Consider the following 18,634-nt stretch of genomic DNA (forward strand, 5'->3'; position numbering starts at 1 on the left):
TGGATTTAAAAAAAGACATTGACATTTCTGGAAATTTTCCTTCCCTACTAGACTTACTATAATAATAATTAATAATAATAGCTAGTGGGGGCAGCTGGGTAGCTCAGTGGATTGAGAATCAGGCCTAGAGACAGGAGGTCCTAGGTTCAAATCTGGCCTCAGCCACTTCCTAGCTGTGTGACCCTGGGCAAGTCACTTGACCCCCATTGCCTAGCCTTTACCACTCTTCTGTCTTGGAGCCAATACACAGTATTGATTCCAAGATGGAAGGTAAGGGTTTAAAAAAATAATAATAATAGCTAGCACTTTCTATAAATGCTTTAAGTTTTTCAAAACACTTTACAAATGTTCTAATATGTAAATTAATTCTCACAGTAATCCTGCAAGGTAGGTGATATCTTCATCATTATTTTACAGATGAGAAAACTGAGGCTGAGAGAGGTTAAGTCACTTACCTAGAGTCACAAAGCTAATAAGTATCTGAGGAAAGATTTGAATTTAAGCTTTCTTCATTCTAAGACCAATAGTTTTATCTATTGGGCCACCTAACTGCCTAATAGAACCTTTTGTATGACCTCAAATCATATCTTGGATCCCTGGGATAATTTCAAAGGAAAAAGGATAGCAGCTACAAGCTATGGGTGGTGGTAAAATAGCACAAAGGACCCAAGTCAGGGAGTATATACCCAGGTATCCAGGAAGTTATCTCAAGATTGGGATGATAGCCTATTAAAAACAAATTTCACCTACTTCACAATTTTCCCAGGTCTAATTCCACTCATGATAATCATAGGAAACATAAGAAATGCTATATTGGAATAGAACAATAAAGTTCAGAATTATATCTTGAATGGAAGCATCAATCCAAGTTGCATGGCTTGACCCACACACATACACACACACATTTTGCCCAATCTGTAATTCACTTTCAGATCATACTTTACTCCATATCTAGCTTAGATGCTGTTTCAAAAATCACACCCTCACTAATGCCTGGAATCAATTCCTGTCCTGCTTGCCCTTTCTGTTATGCCAGCCATGTTGATCCTCAATTCTGGATGACCCTCTGACCCTCTTCTTTGATACATCAATGAATTCATCTTCTCATCGAGATGGATATAACCTCTACCAATAAAGATCATAACCAAGGTTCTTCTTATCATCCTGTGCAGTTCTCTTCCTAGTTCTCTCATTATTGTTCCATAACAGATCTCCCTACTATGCTGGTGACCTTCCTTAAGGTTGTCATTGTTGTAATTTTAACATTTCATGGGTACTGGTGTAGCCTTCAGGATGGTTCACCTATTATCCCCCTCCCCTCCCCACCCTTGCTTTTATTATCTAATTTACATATTTCCTTTTAATCATGTATTTCCTTGATGATGTCTTTTATAAAATTTCTTGAACACAACCTATTTATAACCACCTTGTGCCTCTCCACTGCTCTTCGGGTTGCCTTTGAGTAATTTGATTTTTTCAGAAATCAGGTTACTCCATGATATGAAACCATATAGCATCGTTGGGAGAATACTGATGTTAAAAATACAGGTTTATGTGTCAGGAAGTAGCTTGAAATCAGTAAAAGTTTTGTGGAACTTCCCAAATGTTCAATCCTAGGTCCAGATTATTTTCCATAGACACTGTCTGTCTATGATAAATGAACTGATGGATGAACTCAATGTACTGTCTATTCAACTACAAGTCATAGTCTGTTCAATAGTTATTCTTTTTTAAACCATAAATTGTTATATTTTTATTTTATTTTGGTTGATTATATTTTAATTTATTTGCCTTTTTTCCCAATTACATTTTATTTATTTTTTCAGTTATATATAGAAACAATTTTTGAGAATTTTTCTGACATTTTAGGATTCATATTTTCTTCCTCCTTCTCTTTCATGCCCTCTCTGAGGCAGTAAATATTCTGATACAGGGTTATACCAGTAATTTCATGAAATACAGCAATATTTATTCTTCATATACTTTTTTCCCCAAGAGGATTGCTAGACAAATTAACATAGGTGATTTTCATAGATCTCATTGAAGAGGCCTTTTGGATTTGAAAACTTTATACAATCAATATAATATTGTCCACAAATAAGAATATCTAGAGGACCTCACTGGGAGATCACTTTTTCATTTGAACTTTACATAAGGCCTCCTTCAAGAAAGTAGCAGGCACTTTTTATGTCTCACCTGACAGATAATCAGAGGTTTATTGAATAAAGTTAATCCTGTGGTTGCATCCATCAAGAAATATCAGATGATCATAGTATATTCATGTGAAAAACTTTGTTGGAAAGATTTTAAGTTTAAAGTTTTTTTTTAATCAATACAGAACAAGTACAATGAAATTAGTCAATTATTTGATTATAAAGATGGAAAGTTGTGATTGTTGTGTCTACCAGCTCCCTTTTCATTTTCATTGAGGATGCCCTCTGTATGTGCATAACCATTCTCATAAAGATTTTGAATATTAGGAAACAGGCATGTGTTCAGTAGTTGCTAAAATCTTCTTAGCTTTATAAAAAGATAAATAATATTAGCTACATTTCTCCCCATTCTTTTGAAAGGGGAAACTTTTAACTTTTTAACTGCTCTAGTGAAAGAAGGAAAGAGAGAAAGAGAAAAGAAGGAAGGAAAGAGAGAAAAAGAAAGGAAGTGAAAAAGAAAGAGAGAGAGAGAGAAAGAGAGAAAGAAAGAAAGAAAGAAAGAAAGAAAGAAAGAAAGAAAGAAAGAAAGAAAGAAAGAAAGAAAGAAAGAAAGAAAGAAAGAAAGAAAGAAAGAAAGAAAGAAAGAAAGAAAGAAAGAAAGAAAGAAAGAAAGAAAGAAAGAAAGAAAGAAAGAAAGAAAGAAAGAAAGAAAGAAAGCTGTAAAAAGTACAAGGGTTATGGTTCTATATTTATCCATGATTAGAATAGATTAAACTTATTTTTACTAGCAAATCTGTTCCATTTTGCCTCTATTTGTTCTTCCAACTTTGTTTAAAAGTATTCTTGGGATGATGTGGCTTAGTTGGATCTCATGCTAAGCTTTCTGCAAACCCAGTTTTCATTCCACTCATTTTATTCTTTTGTGGAGTATTGTTGATTATAAATTTTTTTAAGCCTCCTATCTTTTGTCTTAAAACTGATCAGGCAGAAGAGTGGTAAGGGCTAGGCAATTGGGGTTAAATGACTTCCCCAGGGGTTACACAGTCAGAATGTGTCTAAGGTCAAATTTGAACTCAGATCCTATCGACTTGGCCTGGTGTTCTATCTACTGTGCTACCTAGCTGCCCTTTCATAATTTTCTATCATCATCATCATCTATAATGTTTTCCAAATGAGTTTATCTTCTAAATGGGTATTATGACTGAATGTCATGTCTCTCTGCTTGGCAAGGAAATCAAATGTTTGCTAAGGTCAGTTTCTGGGATCTTTTGACCTCTTCATTGTAATGATTGTTTTATACCTACAAAATGATGATAATCAGTTAGTCAAATCAATTTCTCATTTTTCTGAGTCAATAGCTTATTTAAATAGGCTAGATTGGAGCATGTTTTCTCATCTTTCTCCCTTCTCTGAATTTGTTGTTTATTTTTACCTTTTTTTCTATTTAGTCAATGGTCTGACTATAGACATACAGCTGATTTTAGAAGTTATTTCCAGGGGGTAGCTGGGTAGCTCAGTGGATTGAGAGTTGGGCCTAGAGATGGGAGGTCCTGGGTTCAAATCTGGCCTCAGACCCTTCCTAGTTGTGTGACCCTGGGCAGGTCATTTAATACCCATTGCCTATCCTTACCACTCTTCTGCCTTGGAACCAATACCCAGTATTGATTCTAAGGTGGAAGCTAAGAGTTTGTGTTTGTTTCTTTTTTAAGTTACTTCCACATCAATAATCAGACACTTCTTAGGTATTAGTAGTAGGGACAGAACCAGTGATTTCATTGATATAATCATCTCCCAGATGAGGAAACTCTTTACCAGAGCAAGCTAGTACCTTCTCTGCAACTTAATCTTAGCTGCCTAGAGCACTGAGAGATTTAGTGACCTGCCTAGGATTGTCCAGCCATGTATACTTCAAAAGAGGGTCTGGAATGAAAATCCTACTAGCTCCAAAGCCAGAATTCTACCCACAATGCTATACTACCTCTCATTTTTTGTTATATTCCTTAGTGTTTAAAATATCCAGTTACCTTCTGACTCTCTTCTTAAACAGTGTGCTTGAGATACACTGGCCCAGATCAAGAGCCAGGCTTAGAGATAGGAATTCCTAAGTTCAATTCTGACCTCAGACACATTCCTAGCTAGCTATGTGACCCTGGGCAAGTCACTTAATCCCCATTGCCTAGCCTTTGCCACTTTTCTGCCTTGGAACCATTGGTATTGATTCTAAGAGGGAAGGTAGGGGTTTTGTTTGTTTAAGCCTTTGGCCTCTCAGATTTTTTAATCTTAAATAATATTTTCCAACCATCATTCACGGTGCCTACCTTTCCATAAAGAGCAATAAGTAACAAATGTATAAGTTGTGTCTTGTAATGGAAGATTTTGTTCAGGTCTTCCTAAAATTTCTCTATTTCTATAACCTAAAATTTGATTATCTTTATGGCAGAAGCCTGTGCTCATCATGGATAACCAAATATCCCATGAAATGTTTCTTCTTGTTGTCCTGGAATTCACTCTCAGCCAAACTCAACTAATTTTTTCATTTTCCCTTGTAAGAAGTATCTGTAACATCTCTATTTAATTATAACTTTCTTATGTCTTCTAGTTTCATTAGCAGCTATAGTATCAATATTAATCTGATCTTGTTTCTCCTAAAGGTGTGCAAGTTCTTTGGTTACAGAGCATGATTTCCCATTTAGAGTACTAACTAAATGAATATTTAAATGGACTAAAAACTGAATCTTAGCACTGCCTGCTCTCCCTTTCACTATTCTACTGCAAACCCTGCAAAAGCATAACAAGACTGCATACAACTGAGCTCCATTTCATATTTTTCTTTGTATCACAGGTTACCAATGGACAAGGAATTCAACACCTAATGGCAGCCTGATGGTGATGATCCTCTTGTACATAACTAGGCTAGTTCAGAGAGTAGGTATAACCTATTGCTAAAAACACAATTGAACATAATTTCTCAGCTTGTTAGAACCTACCAGGGTTTGCACTCTATTATCATAGCCTTTAAGAACCTAAAGTCAATTTCATGCTCAAATCACCCTCACTATCTATCTATTCAGCCCCCAAATTTTGTTAGGGAAACTAGAGAATCCAGTAGACTTTTCAACTGCATGGTCATGTGCATCAATGGAATCATCACTAACATTTGGGATTATTTTGTTCATTTACCAATCAAGAAGTGTTTACTGAAATTTTCCTAGGTGTCCAATACTATGCTAAATAGTGTAGGGTATAAAAGTAAAATAAAACATGCTCCTCATCTCAGGACATTTAAAATCTGACTGAGATTACAAAGCAGACAAAAATTAAAACAATTAGAAAATTACTAAATGCCAAACTTTTTGCCACTTTACTATAAGTTAAAGAGGATCTCAGTGAGATAATCACAGTTGGCTGAAATGAGAAAGGTGTCAGGGAAAAAAAGTCTGGTGTAATCTGAGGTCTGGAACATGAGCAAGATTTAGATAAGCAGGAAATAGAAGGTAAAGAATTCCAAGAGGGGGCAATGATGTGAACAAAATCGAAATAAAAAGAAATAGCACGGCATGCTTTTAGTGGTTCCTTTGAAACAACATTAGATAAGAAGGAATGGGGCTTGATTATGGCCTTGAAAGCTGGGCAGAGGAAACTAAACATGCCACAGAAAATAGGGAGCCATTCTCACTTCTTGAACAAGGAAATTATATGAAAGAAGGGGTATTTTAGAAAGATAGATTAACAATAGAGTATAGAATAGATTAAAGAGGGAGAGACTGAAGAGAAGAAGAGGAGTTTATTGTAATTAGCCAAGTGTAAAAACTGCTGCTGGCCCAGTATTCCAAGGTTAATCATCTGGGAGGCTAGAAGAATGTGGTAATATACTAACACAAATAGAATTGTTGAAAAGAGGAGTCATTTGGGGGAATATAGTCAGATGGGGAAGATGATGAATTTGGCTTTGAACCTGTACAGATTTAAGTAATGAGATAGTCCTATGGAGAAATCTAATGAAACCGCAATATGACACAGGCCCATGATTTCATTGTTAGGGAATTCCCTTCATTGGTATAGATCTCAGTTTAACCATAACTTAGCTTACTCAGGGTAACAAAGTCAGTAAGTATCAAAAGTGGAACTTGAAACCATGCTTTCCTGAGTCTGAGCCTGGCATTCTATCTACTATGCCATGTCACTCTCAAGAATATACTATAGGGGTAACTGAGTAATGGATAGAATGCCAGATTTGGAGTTGGAAGAACCTGGGTTCAAATCTGGCCTCAGACATTCTCTAGTGTCACTTAACCTCAATTACATAGCCCTTGTCACTCTTTTGTTTTAGAAATGGTACTAAGACAGAAGGTAAGGATTCTTTTTAAAAAGAGAGAGACTACTGTAAACAACTGGAAATATGGACTCATTACAGGCAAGAAGTTAGGACCAGAAATTTGGAAGTAATCTACACAGAAGTGATAATAGCATACCTCATTGATTTCCTAACAAGCTGGGCACTGTTCCAAACCTCCACTTTTCTGAGGCCTCCCAATTTCATTCAAACTTACCCTCTAATAAAGTGATCTAGCCTCTTACCTTTACCAATAAGAACTATACTCTAAAGTGGAAAGAGACCAGAAGTTTGACTCCTACCTTAGACATTTATCTTTTCCTCTGTAAGAAGGAGTTGAACTACTGCCACACAGTTTGTTGTCATTATAACAGTGATCTGGCCCATGTGCAGAGTGCTCTGGACATGAAGAGGCTGTGGAGCCTGCTTCTGGAAGAAGTGTGAGGAGGTGTAGAGGAAGTGCCTCAAAGAGATTGTGGACTATGCATTAACATTCTGTAAGTTAGTGAATGGGAAGCTCTTTGATTGGCTGCAAAGGCACAAAGTCCTGAGTCGCCATTAGCCTAGCATCCACTGGCCATTCCCCAAGCTATACTCAGTGTGACTACTCTACTCACAACATATTTGTTCAGTCTTGTCACACTTTTCATGATCCCATTTCAGATTTTCTTGGCAAATATATTAGAGTGGTTTGCCATTCCAATGAGCCTTCTCCAGCTCATTTTACAGATGAGGAAACTGAGGCAATCAGGGTTAAATTACTTACCCAGGGTAACACAGTTAGTAAGTGTCTGAAGCCAGATTTGAACTCAGGTTTTCCTGACTACAGATCCAGTACTCTATCCCTTGCACCACCTAGCTGCCCACTCATAGTTTCTACTGAAAGGGAAAAAGCCTTTTGGCATTCTCCGCTGTGAAGCCAGGTGTTCTTGTGAAAGGACCTCAGTCCTTGGCCTTTGTGGTGTTCTTTTCCACTCTAGGTGAAGGGAATTGAGTCTCCTATCTTGTAAGATCAAGAGAGTGCCTCAGCAGCAAGTACTCCAGAGTGTGGATTAATAGCCAGCACAGAACTGATTTCCTGAAGAGCAAAGAGTGAACAACAGATGCATTTCTCTGGCATTAGACCAGCAGAAGTTGCAGAGAGTAGCTAGGTAGCTCAATGGGTAGAGAGTCAGGCCTGAAGACAGACAGTCTTGGGTTCAAATATGAACTCAGACACTTCTTAGCTGTGAGACCTTACGGAGGTCACTTAATGCTCAGCCTTTTACCACTACCTTGGAAACAATACACGGTGTTGATTCAAAGTCAGAAGGTAAAGGTCTTATAATTTTTTTTAGGTGAAGCTATATCTGGACATGACCTTAATGGGACCAGTGTTATAAGGCAACTGAGCTAAGAATATGCCCCCAAAGAATTAACAGAAATGCATGTATGTTTGCTCTTGCTATATCTTAAAAGTAAATATTATTTTTAAAAGTGAATTAATATTAACTTGTTAAATGGAACTGGGGTGTTAGCCACTGACCTCCTAACACTAATTATTTTTTTAACGTTCATTTTTTATTTTGAGTTCCAAATTCTCTCATTCCCATTTCCCCTCCCCCATCCAATGCAAAGACAAGCAATATGATATCCATTATTCATGTGAAACATATTTATATATTAGCCATGTGGTAAAAAAAAAGGAAAGAAAAATATAGCAAAAAATGATATGCTTCAATCTGTACTCAGAGTTCATCACTTATCTCTCTGGAGGTACATTAGCATTTTTCATAATTAGTCCTTTGGAATTATCATGGGTCATTGATCAAGGTAGCTGGCTTTCATAGTTAATCATTACAGTATTGCTGTTACTTTGTACAATGCAGTGTTCTCCTGGTTCTGCTCACTTCACTTTGCATTGGTTCATCTCTTCCCAGGTTTTTCTGAACCCACTACTTTTGCCATTTCTTATAGCAGAAGAGTACTCCATCACAAATTGTTCAACCTTTATTAATAATATGGCCATGGGTCTCGATCAATGACACATGTAAAACCCAGTGGAACTGCTTGTTGGCTATGGGATGGGGGTGGGAGAAGGGGAGGGAAAGAACACAAATCATGTATCCATGAAAAAATATTCCAAATTAATTAATTAAATAAAGATTTTCAAATAAAAAAAAATTGTTCAACCATCCCCCTGCTGATAGACATCCCCTCAATTTCCAGTTCTTAGTCACCACAAAAAAAAAAAACAAACTATGAGAAATATTTTTGAACATATGGGTCCTTTTCTTTTTCTTTGATCTCTTCAGGATACAGACTTACGGTCAGTTTTGCTGAATCAAAGGGTATGAACAGTTTTACAGTCTTGGGCATAGTTCCAAATTGTTCTCTAGAATGTTTGGACCAGTTGTCAACTCTACCAATAGTGCATTAGTGTACCTATTTTTCCACCTCCCATCAGCATGTGACACCCAACAGGTATCAGAAGCACAGCTAGTTGGGGCTCAAGCAAATGGCAATAGAGAAGAAACAATTCTGAAATCCTTTAGGGTTCCCTAGAATCCTAAAGAGGAGATATTTGGCAACCTGGTTGTAGAAGAGCAGGCCAGAATGTACTCACTATGTATGGGGCACTCAGTTAATGAGGAAAGCAGTTTAAAAGCCTTAAAGTGCTCTATAAACATGAATTATTCTGAATTAAACTGGGGGAGGGGGGCAGCTCAGTGGATTAAGAGCCAAGCCTAAAGAGGGGGGGTCCTGGGTTCAAATGTGACCTCAGACCATCCCTAGCTGTGTCTAGGCAGTTCACTTATGCCTCATTATCTAGCCCTTACCTCTCTTTTGCCTTGGAACTGATACACAGAAGTGATTCTAAGGCAGAAGGTAAGGGTTTTTTAAAAAAAGAAATTTATCTAATTTTGTCTCTACATCTCTTCTCACCAAGAATTTTTTCCTACACAGATAAACCTTGCATTTTTCCTTCCATTTCCTCAGAAAGAAGTTATATCCCTTGTTTGATTTACCAACATAAATTTTGAATTAGAGTGCAACAAAGTTTTATTTCAATGTCACTCCCCTATTCAAGTATCTTTAGTAGCTCCCTATTGTCTCTAGGATAAAAATAAAAAACCTTCAGTCTGATATTTAAAGCCCACTACAATCAGACTTCAATCAACCTATCCAGAATTTATTTAACCTCACTCCCCTTCAGAGACCCTATGTTCCAGCTAAACTGGTTTACTGCCTTTTTCTAGAACTCAGCTTTCTATCTCTCTTCTCTTTTTTCCATATCTTCCATTGGTGGTCTCTTCTTTCTCACCTCTGCTTCTTAAAATTCTTAGCTTTCTTAAAGGCTCAGTTCAGCTGCCACATCCTTAATTCTGCCCTTAATTCTGTTAGTGCTTTTTCCTTCTTTAAATTATTTTATCTTTATTTCTCTTCATGCATGCTGTATAGAATAGAAGGTGGTTGAAAGCCAGGGCTGTTTTTATTTGTTATCTTCATGTTTCTGGGGTATTTTACATGGGAGGTGCTTACTAAATGTTTGTCGAACTGAATTTAAATCTTTATTTCACTTGAATCAGAGAGAAATTGTTATAGTGCTTAGTTTTGTTTTCCTACTCAGAAGAAAATCTTTTGATCTGAACAGTTTCCTGAGGCAGGGAAAGAGTTGGTTATAACATAGTGGATCTGAGGGCAAGGAGACCTGGTTTCTAACCCTGCTTCAGAAGCTTACTAACTGTATGACTCTGGGCAAGTTGCTTAACTTCCCTGATCCTCAATTTCCTTGTCTGTAAAATGAGGATAATAATAGCATTTATCTCATAAGATAGCGACCAGGTAAATTATAATATATATGAAACATTTTGCAAACCTCAAAGTATTACATAAATGTGAGCTATTATTATAAGAATTAGTATTATCATATAATTGCCTGGGAAACTGAGGCAGAGTCAAGTATATATTTTTCCCATTGTAAAGTCATAAAAGAAGAACCGACTTTGGTTTTTGCACTTGGGTGCTAGGATACTTTATGCAATGTAATTCATTAACATGTAAATAATTTTAAAGCAAGTGCAGTTGTTTGCATTCATTTTAATGTTAAATTCATGATCTAGTATTTGGTTTCTAAAATAAAATAAAAGGCAAGTCCAAGAAGTTTGAGCTTCCCTCCTGTGTTTTCATTCTATGCCATTTCCATTTACCTCCTCATCCTCTCCCTTTTGTATTTTCTTTTCTATTCCCTTTATCAAAGATGTGACTAATTGAAATCATTCTGGTACTTTCACCTTCAGATCAGGGTAATTGCTTCCTATAATCCCACTTTTTATTGCCAGCTTTTCTTTAACACATTCAGATCAGTGCCTGAATGGACAGCTCCCGTTTCTTTCTTTTCCAACAGAGCAGTTATAGAATGGTTGAGATTTTCCTGCAGTTCACACAGGTCATTTGGCTAGAACAGGGATGTGGGCATCTCAGAGTCTTGTGGTTCCCTTTATTACGTTGGCAGTGATGATGTTCATGCCCAGGCTTCTTTTCATCAGGCTGTGTTGAATGTCACCTTTCCAAATTCCCTAATAACAAAACAAATCTGGTATAGTGTTTATTTCTGACTCAGAATCACCATTTCTAAAGGCAGCAAGGAATTTCAGGTCCATTCAGTCCTCTATATTAATGCTCTCAAATAGGGCCTAATTTGTACTGGTGGAGGCCACCAAATAGCACTGAGGACAAAACTAAGTATAAAAGAAAATAGTTCCTTACACTTTTGCTCTTATCCTATGGCCATTATCAAAAAAATGTTTAAGTATTTGTTTTCACGGGGTACTCTCCCTCTGGGTTAGATAGTATAAAGGAGTCACACATTTTCCCTTCCTTCTTTCAACTAATAGCACTGCTGTGGATGAACAGGCAGAGGATACAAGCATTGTATAAATGAATGAATGGCATTTGAATGATAAATACTGGCTGAAGGAAACTACAAATGTATTAGGCTCAAGTATATTCAAATATTTACATTGGTGTCAAAGTGGATGATAGAGTGCCAGGCCTGGAATAAGGAAGCCTTCGTTTCCTGAGTTCAAGCCTGGCCTCAGACACTTTCTAGCTGTGTGACTCTGGGCAAGGCACTTAACTCTGTTCGTCTTACTTTCCTCATATATGGAAAATGAGCTGGAAAAGTAAATGGCAAACCACTTTAGTATCTTTGCCAAGAAAATCCAATTGGGGTCACAAAGATTCAGCTGAAAAAAGACTAGACAGCAACAATACATAATACTGTCAAACATATGTGCAGCAATGGTGAACTCAGAGTGTAAAGGAGAGACAGTAATTCTAGATTCTGATTATGTCCATTTTCATTTGAACTATTTTCTCCAAGGAAAAACTCTTCCTTCTAATTCTAGTCTTCTGAAGCAAGGTCAGCCTAAGGCAAAATTATGAATAAAAGCTAATCTTTGACAACCTCTTTGGATAATCCTACTTGACCCCTTCCCACAAATTAAGCATAGAGTAGTCCTCTACTGTGATGCTCTAAACCAGGTCCTTGGTTTACTCCATACTCGTTAGATCTTTTCCTCTCTTCACCCTTTCCCTCTTCTCCCCAACCCTATTCAATCATATTCAGACTATTCAGTATTAATCCTTGAGGACAGCATTTCCCAACCTTTTGAATATTGGAATCTATTTTAATATTAATAAACTAATAGAATGGCACATGGTATTGTTTTTTCAGTATTCATTAAGAAAATACAAGATGACAACTATTATGAATTCAGGAACACACTTAAGTGAATTTACACTGTATTAATCATAACAAGAATCTGCGTACATTTGAAAACAGTAATACACAGAAGTGCTAGGCATTATTAAGTCTGTAAAAGGTATATTTGAGTATTTATTATATTTCAGTAATGTAATGACTTCATAGTAACTCAGAAGTCCCTCTGTTGAAAATATGCCTCTTTCTTTCCCTCCTTCTCTTTGTCTCTCCTTCCCTCTCCCCCCCTCTTTCTCTCTACCCCCCCATTGTGAAATCTGGAACTCCCCACTCTATTAAACTTTATTAAACAAAGTGGTATTATCAGTATCTTTAATTCATCATACTCTACCCTTTCAATGACTTTTTCTTCACTATGATTTTTAACTCTGAAGTTTCCCCCTTTGATCATAATTTCCTATCTTTCTTTCTCTTGAATTGCCTTGATCTTCTTGAACCAATTCTTTCTCCTTTCTGAAACCTCCAATCAGTCCTTTCCTCTTTCCCCTTTGTTCTTCTAGTCTGTCACCCCTAGTCTGGAATCACTTCTTTTTACAATTTGGACTCTATATTTAACCAATATAATTAAACATCATTCTCCACTCTCAGCCTCCTTGTCCTCTTGTCCTTCTGTCTTCCATGCCCTGCCAATTTTCAGAAAGTGATCACCTCACTACCTGTCTCCTCTGCTCCTAATCCCATTTTGCTAAATGGCTCCAGAGGAAGTCCTGCAACAATGCCAAATAGGTCCTTTACAAATTTATTTTTTCTAATCTCAACTGTATCCTTCCTACTCTACAACAATCATTATATTCCCATATAGAATCTAGGGGTCTTTATCCCAACTCTCACTTGCATTAGCAGGTTGGATGCTCAGAGTAAGGCTAGCTATATCTCACCCATAGTGTTCTAGGGGTAACTTTCAGGGGTTTTGAGGCATCTTTCTAATTCTATTACTCAAGTTCTCACTCTGGTATGTTTCCCAATATTAATCACTAGTCATAAAGAATATCCCATCTAAATTGTTAATTGACCTAGTGATTAAAACCCGATTATCATTTAACCAATTAACAATACACACCAGCACAAAATTTAAAAGCATTTCCCCTGTCAACTAGAAAAAACACAACTATTAAATAGTCAAAATCACTCTTTAATCAAGGGAAAAGGGGTTAGCGCTGCTACTACGACAACAGAGCTGATTTCCAAGACTGCACTGGAGTCAAGACGCTCTGGTCACCAGCCCCTGGGAGTGCCACCGACTCAGGATGGACTCCGAGGAACAAAAGAACTTGGGGAACCTATATACCACTCTAGATGACCTGGGGGCTTTAGAATTAGAAGGACAGTTGATTGACCTTACAATGGTGAGAAAGGAAAATGAGAAGTTCCAGACAGGAATAATAGTGAGGGGCTGGGGCCCTACAATGGACACAACAAAAGGGAAAGACTCAGCCTAGGGCTGGGTCACCTTGGTCATGGACTTTAGCCTAGGGGGAAGAAACCATTGGGACAAAAGGGATGTTTAATATTGGATGGGATTTGCTGTTCCCACCCAAACTACAAGGAAGTTCACTGTCTGGTGAAGAGGGACCTTCCCTCAGGGGGAAACTCTCCTGTGACAAGGTCAAAACCTGGGGTTTCTATACTCCAACTAAATAAACTGGGGATCTCTAGATTTCCATGTTGACACCCCCAACACTAGAAGCACATTCCTTCCTTTACTACATTGGTCCTTGAAGAGTGGATTTAAGCTTAAAATGATTTCTACAAAGCATTCATTTCACCAAGTTCACTTCCAAATGCAAGATAACCGCAAGATAACCATTCTCCTGTTTGCAGGGCACAATGTCTTGGCTGCCAGTGAGCTGGGTCAAGCAAGTCACTCTGTGAAGCTATGCTGGTGCCTCATCCAGCTTTACTGCTGGCAAACTATAGTATGGACTTCTGACCTTTTGAGATCTTGCAAGACCCTTTAGGACCTATACCAAAGGTGAAAAGACACAAACAGGAAGTAGCCCCATTCTAGATACAGGTTTGCCTAGGAGATAATTTTTCACAGGCATCCTGGCAGCTCCAGGTAAGAGAAGTTCACAAGGCAAGGCCCTCCCACCCAAGCACCCAAAACACTACATCTTACTTACACAAACGTAACCAGGGAGAAAGAGTTGCCCCCAGTGGAAATCTTTTGTATGTATTCTCAATTCTTAGTCAGGATATAATAGCTTAAATTTTAAATTTTAAATTTTTTATTTTTCCATCAACAAACGTTTATTTTATCTTCCTCATCTCCTCCCCACTGGGGGAAAAAATGAAAAACAAAATGCTTTCACACAAACATATATAAACAAAACAAATTTTCACATTGGCAATGTCCAAAAATCTGTTTTATTCTGTATTTTGATGCTATTACTCTCTGTTAGGAGGTAGGGAATATAGTCCTGTGGAATCATGGTCATTGTATTGATCAGGGTTCAGGATTCCTGTCTTTCAAAGTTGTCTCTCTTTATAATGTTGCTCTTTACTGTATAAATTGCTCTACGGATTCTTCTTAATTCACTCTGCATCAGTTCACAAGTCTTCTTACACATTTGAGTCCTTTCCCTCTTTCTTTGATCTTGTTGGGATTCAAGATTAATAGTGGATCAAAGAGTACGAACCATTTAATGAGTTTTTTGGCCATCACTTCCAAATGCTTTTAAAAATGGTTGGACCAATTCACAGCACCACCAACAGTGAGTGCTTCAATGTACTTGTTTTCCCATAACCCTTTCAACATGTATTAGTTTCCTTTTCTGTCATTATTGCCAACCTGATGATTGTGAAGTGGAATCTCAGAGTTATTTTAACTTGCATTTCACTAATTTTTAGTAATTTGGCACACTTTTCTCATGACTATTTCTTCCTTTGAGAATTCTCTATCTTGATTTTTTTAATCTTTACTTTCTGTCTTAGAATCAATACTATCTGTTTTAAGACAGAAGATCTGAAAAGGCTAAGAAGTGAGAGTTAAGTGACTTGCCCATAATGACACAGCTAGGAAGTGTCTGAGATCAAATTTGAACCCAAGACCTCCCATCTCTAGGCATGGCTCTCAATCCATTGAGCCATCTATCTGCCCCATCTTGATGAACTCTTTATTACATTTGCCTTGGTAGCACTTTGAGGACAAGGAAGTCTCTCTATATCTACTTGAATTTGTAGTCTCAATATTTAGCACAGTACCTGAAGCAAAGTTTCTAATAAATGCATGTTGTCTTGTTGACAAATAATCTTCTAAGACACAGGTTTGACCAGGTCCAACCTGTGCTCGTCAACCTTAAGGAGACTTTCTATTGCCCCAAGGATAAAACGTTTGCTCTGAATATGACATTTGAATCCCTTTAAAATCTTGCTCTATTCATCCTATATTTTCAGTCTTATACTGTTTTTCTTCATCACTTCTATATTCCAGGCAAACTGTACCAGCTGTTCTCCAGATTCAATGGCACATTTTCCACCTCTCTGCATTCACTCAGGCTATACTCCCTATACTCCACAAGAAGTGGATCTTCTGGATGTGAAGATCAGCCACATGGAGCCAGGAAGCATGTATACTCTTCCCCACATGGGTCTGCAGAGCTAATTTAATTACTCCACCACCCCAGAGATTTCCTGTTTACAGATAAACAAAGAAGCTGGTTTCCACCATGCCAGTCCTTACCAAAGACAAGACATGTAGACAAAAGGTGAGAGATCCCTATCCAGTGCCAGAGGGAGAAGCCAGGTTGTAGCTTCAGCCCTAAAATCAAGCTTTTTTGAGCTTCAACATCAACAGGTTGTTTGGGGAACCAAAAAGGGGTACAAATTAATATCAACTTTCCACAGATTGGAAAGGAGAAAGTCTTGAGGCAGGTAGACTCACCAGCAGGATATTGTATTGTCCTAATATGAAGTGATTAGAGTCTACATCAGGGTGATGGTAGAGTCACAGTAGAGTAGGGAGACAGAATTTGACAACTGATTGGAAATGGGGGGTTGAGAAAGAGTAAGGAGTCAAAGATGACAACTAGGTTGCAATCTTGAAGACTGAGGTCGTGATAGTGCCTTAGCTGTAATAAGGAAGTTAATAAGAGGGAAGGGCTAAGGGGGAAAGATAAGGAGTTCAGTTTCATACATATTGAGATTAAGACATCTACTAGACATCCAGTTTGAGATGTCTGAAAGGCAAGTTGCAGATGCAAGACTGTAAATCAACAGAGAAGTTAGGGAAGAATAGATAGATTTGAGAAACCTTAACATAGAAATTGTAATTAAGTCTATTGGAGCTGATGAGAATGTGCTTTTTTTACCCTTGATTTTACCAACAATCACAAATATACAAAAATCACTTCCATATTCAAGAATTCTGAAATCCTCTTCTCTGATCATAATCTACTGGCTTTCCACCTCTTCCTCTGCCTTCTTATCAAACCCTACTCTTCCTCCACAACATAAATTCCAAACCACTGACCCCTCAGCTCTCTCCCAGGCTATCACTTCTGCACTTGCAGGTATAGCTTAATAAAGAAACAGTGGCTTAATAAATTTTAATGGCTCTCCCTTACCTCTAGAATTAAATATGAACTCCTTTTTTTGACATTTAAAACCTTTCCACCCATGACTCCACTCTATCTTTCTGGATTTATTGTACATAGCACTCTTTTCATTCTGTGATCCAGCTAAACTTTATAATCATTGGTCTTCATCTTTATAATATACTGGCCTTCATGCTATTCTCCACACCCAACATGCCACTTCCCATCTCTGTGCTTTTGCCTTTGTAGTGGTTGTAACCCATGCCTGAAATTCACTTCCTCCTCAGAAACTTCTGAGTTTCAAAAGCAGTTAGAATAACACTTCCTACATTAGTCCTTTCCTAATTCTTTCCCCACTCTCCACTCCTCAATTACTATATATGTATTATGGGCAGCTAAGTGATGTGCTAGATAGAGTACAGAGCCCAGAATCAAGAAGAACTGAATTCAAATCCAGTGCGTGTCTTAGCTGCATGTCCCTGGACAAGTAATTTAACCCTGTTTGTCTCAGTTTCCTCATCTGTAAAATGAGCTAGAGAAAAACATGACAAATCATTCTAGTATCTTCGCCAAGAAAATCCTAATGAGGGTCATGAAGTGTCATACATGACTGAAATAATTTGAACAACAGCAACAATATATTTATATTTGTAGAGTAATTGCCTTCCCCCCATAGTATGTAAGGTCCTTCATGTTAGAAACTTTCATTTTGTCTTTGTTTCCCCAACAAAGAACACATGATAGGTATTTGATAATTGCTTGCCTCAGACACATCCCAGCTGTGTGACCCTGGGCAAGTCACTTGACCCCCAATAAAATATACAAGTAATCACGATGAATAGATGAAAAAACACTTCAATGCATGAACTGATTCTCCAGATCAGTGATTTTCAGAATATATATTCTAGGGAACTCAAAAGTTCTATGAAAGCGAGCATCTAGATGGCTCGGTGGATTGAGAGTTAGATCTAGAGACCCAGAAGTTCTAGGTTCAAATCTGGCCTCAGATACTTCCTGGTTGTGTGACTCTGGGTCAGTTACTTAACCTCCCTTGTCTAGACTTTACTGTCCTATCTTAGAACCAATACACAGTTGGTTCTAAGACAGAAAGTCAGGTTGTTTGTTATTTTTTAACATAAATAAAAGTTCTATGAAGCATTTCAAAGGGCTCTTTGTAGAGAATAAGGATTTTGAACTATATTATCTCTAAAGTCCTTTCCACTTTTAAATCTATGATCCTATGAAAGAGAATAGAATCTTGGTAAATGTATATTTGTCACATATTGATTTTTCACTTTAATGATATTTTTATGAACAGCATGCTGATGGGAAATACCAAATCTTCCAAACTTTCCAAGTTCCCAAGATGAACCTCTTGTCAATAGGGGTTAAGAAGAAGAGGCCATTTTCTTCCCTTCTTAAGTAACTCCCTCCCAAAAGCTCATTTAAGCTACACTTTCTTCTAGGCCAGCTAAATAGTCAAATGTTCAGGTTCCAAAATGACTTTCTATTTCATCCATGAACCACAAGGCATAACTGAGTGTCTGTAACCAATCCCAGTACACTACCTGTGTAGTCATTTACTTTCATCCAATCATTTTCTGAAGTGATTAAGGCCTTTTCAAATTGAGTTTAATGTCTTCAGTTGATTGATTCAACACGGGTATTCTCACCTGATAAAGCTATCATGGTGGTACAATTACATTTCATTTGGGTTAGTGTGCTTCATTCTATCAATCCTCAACCTTATAATAAAAAATAGATTTAACCAGTAGAAAAAATTAACCAATCAACATACATTTATTAAGCACCTACTAGGTGCCAGGTACTGTACTAAGTGCTGGGGATC

Source organism: Monodelphis domestica, chromosome 1, assembly GCF_027887165.1.
Source record: "Monodelphis domestica isolate mMonDom1 chromosome 1, mMonDom1.pri, whole genome shotgun sequence".
Lineage (NCBI taxonomy): Eukaryota > Metazoa > Chordata > Mammalia > Didelphimorphia > Didelphidae > Monodelphis > Monodelphis domestica.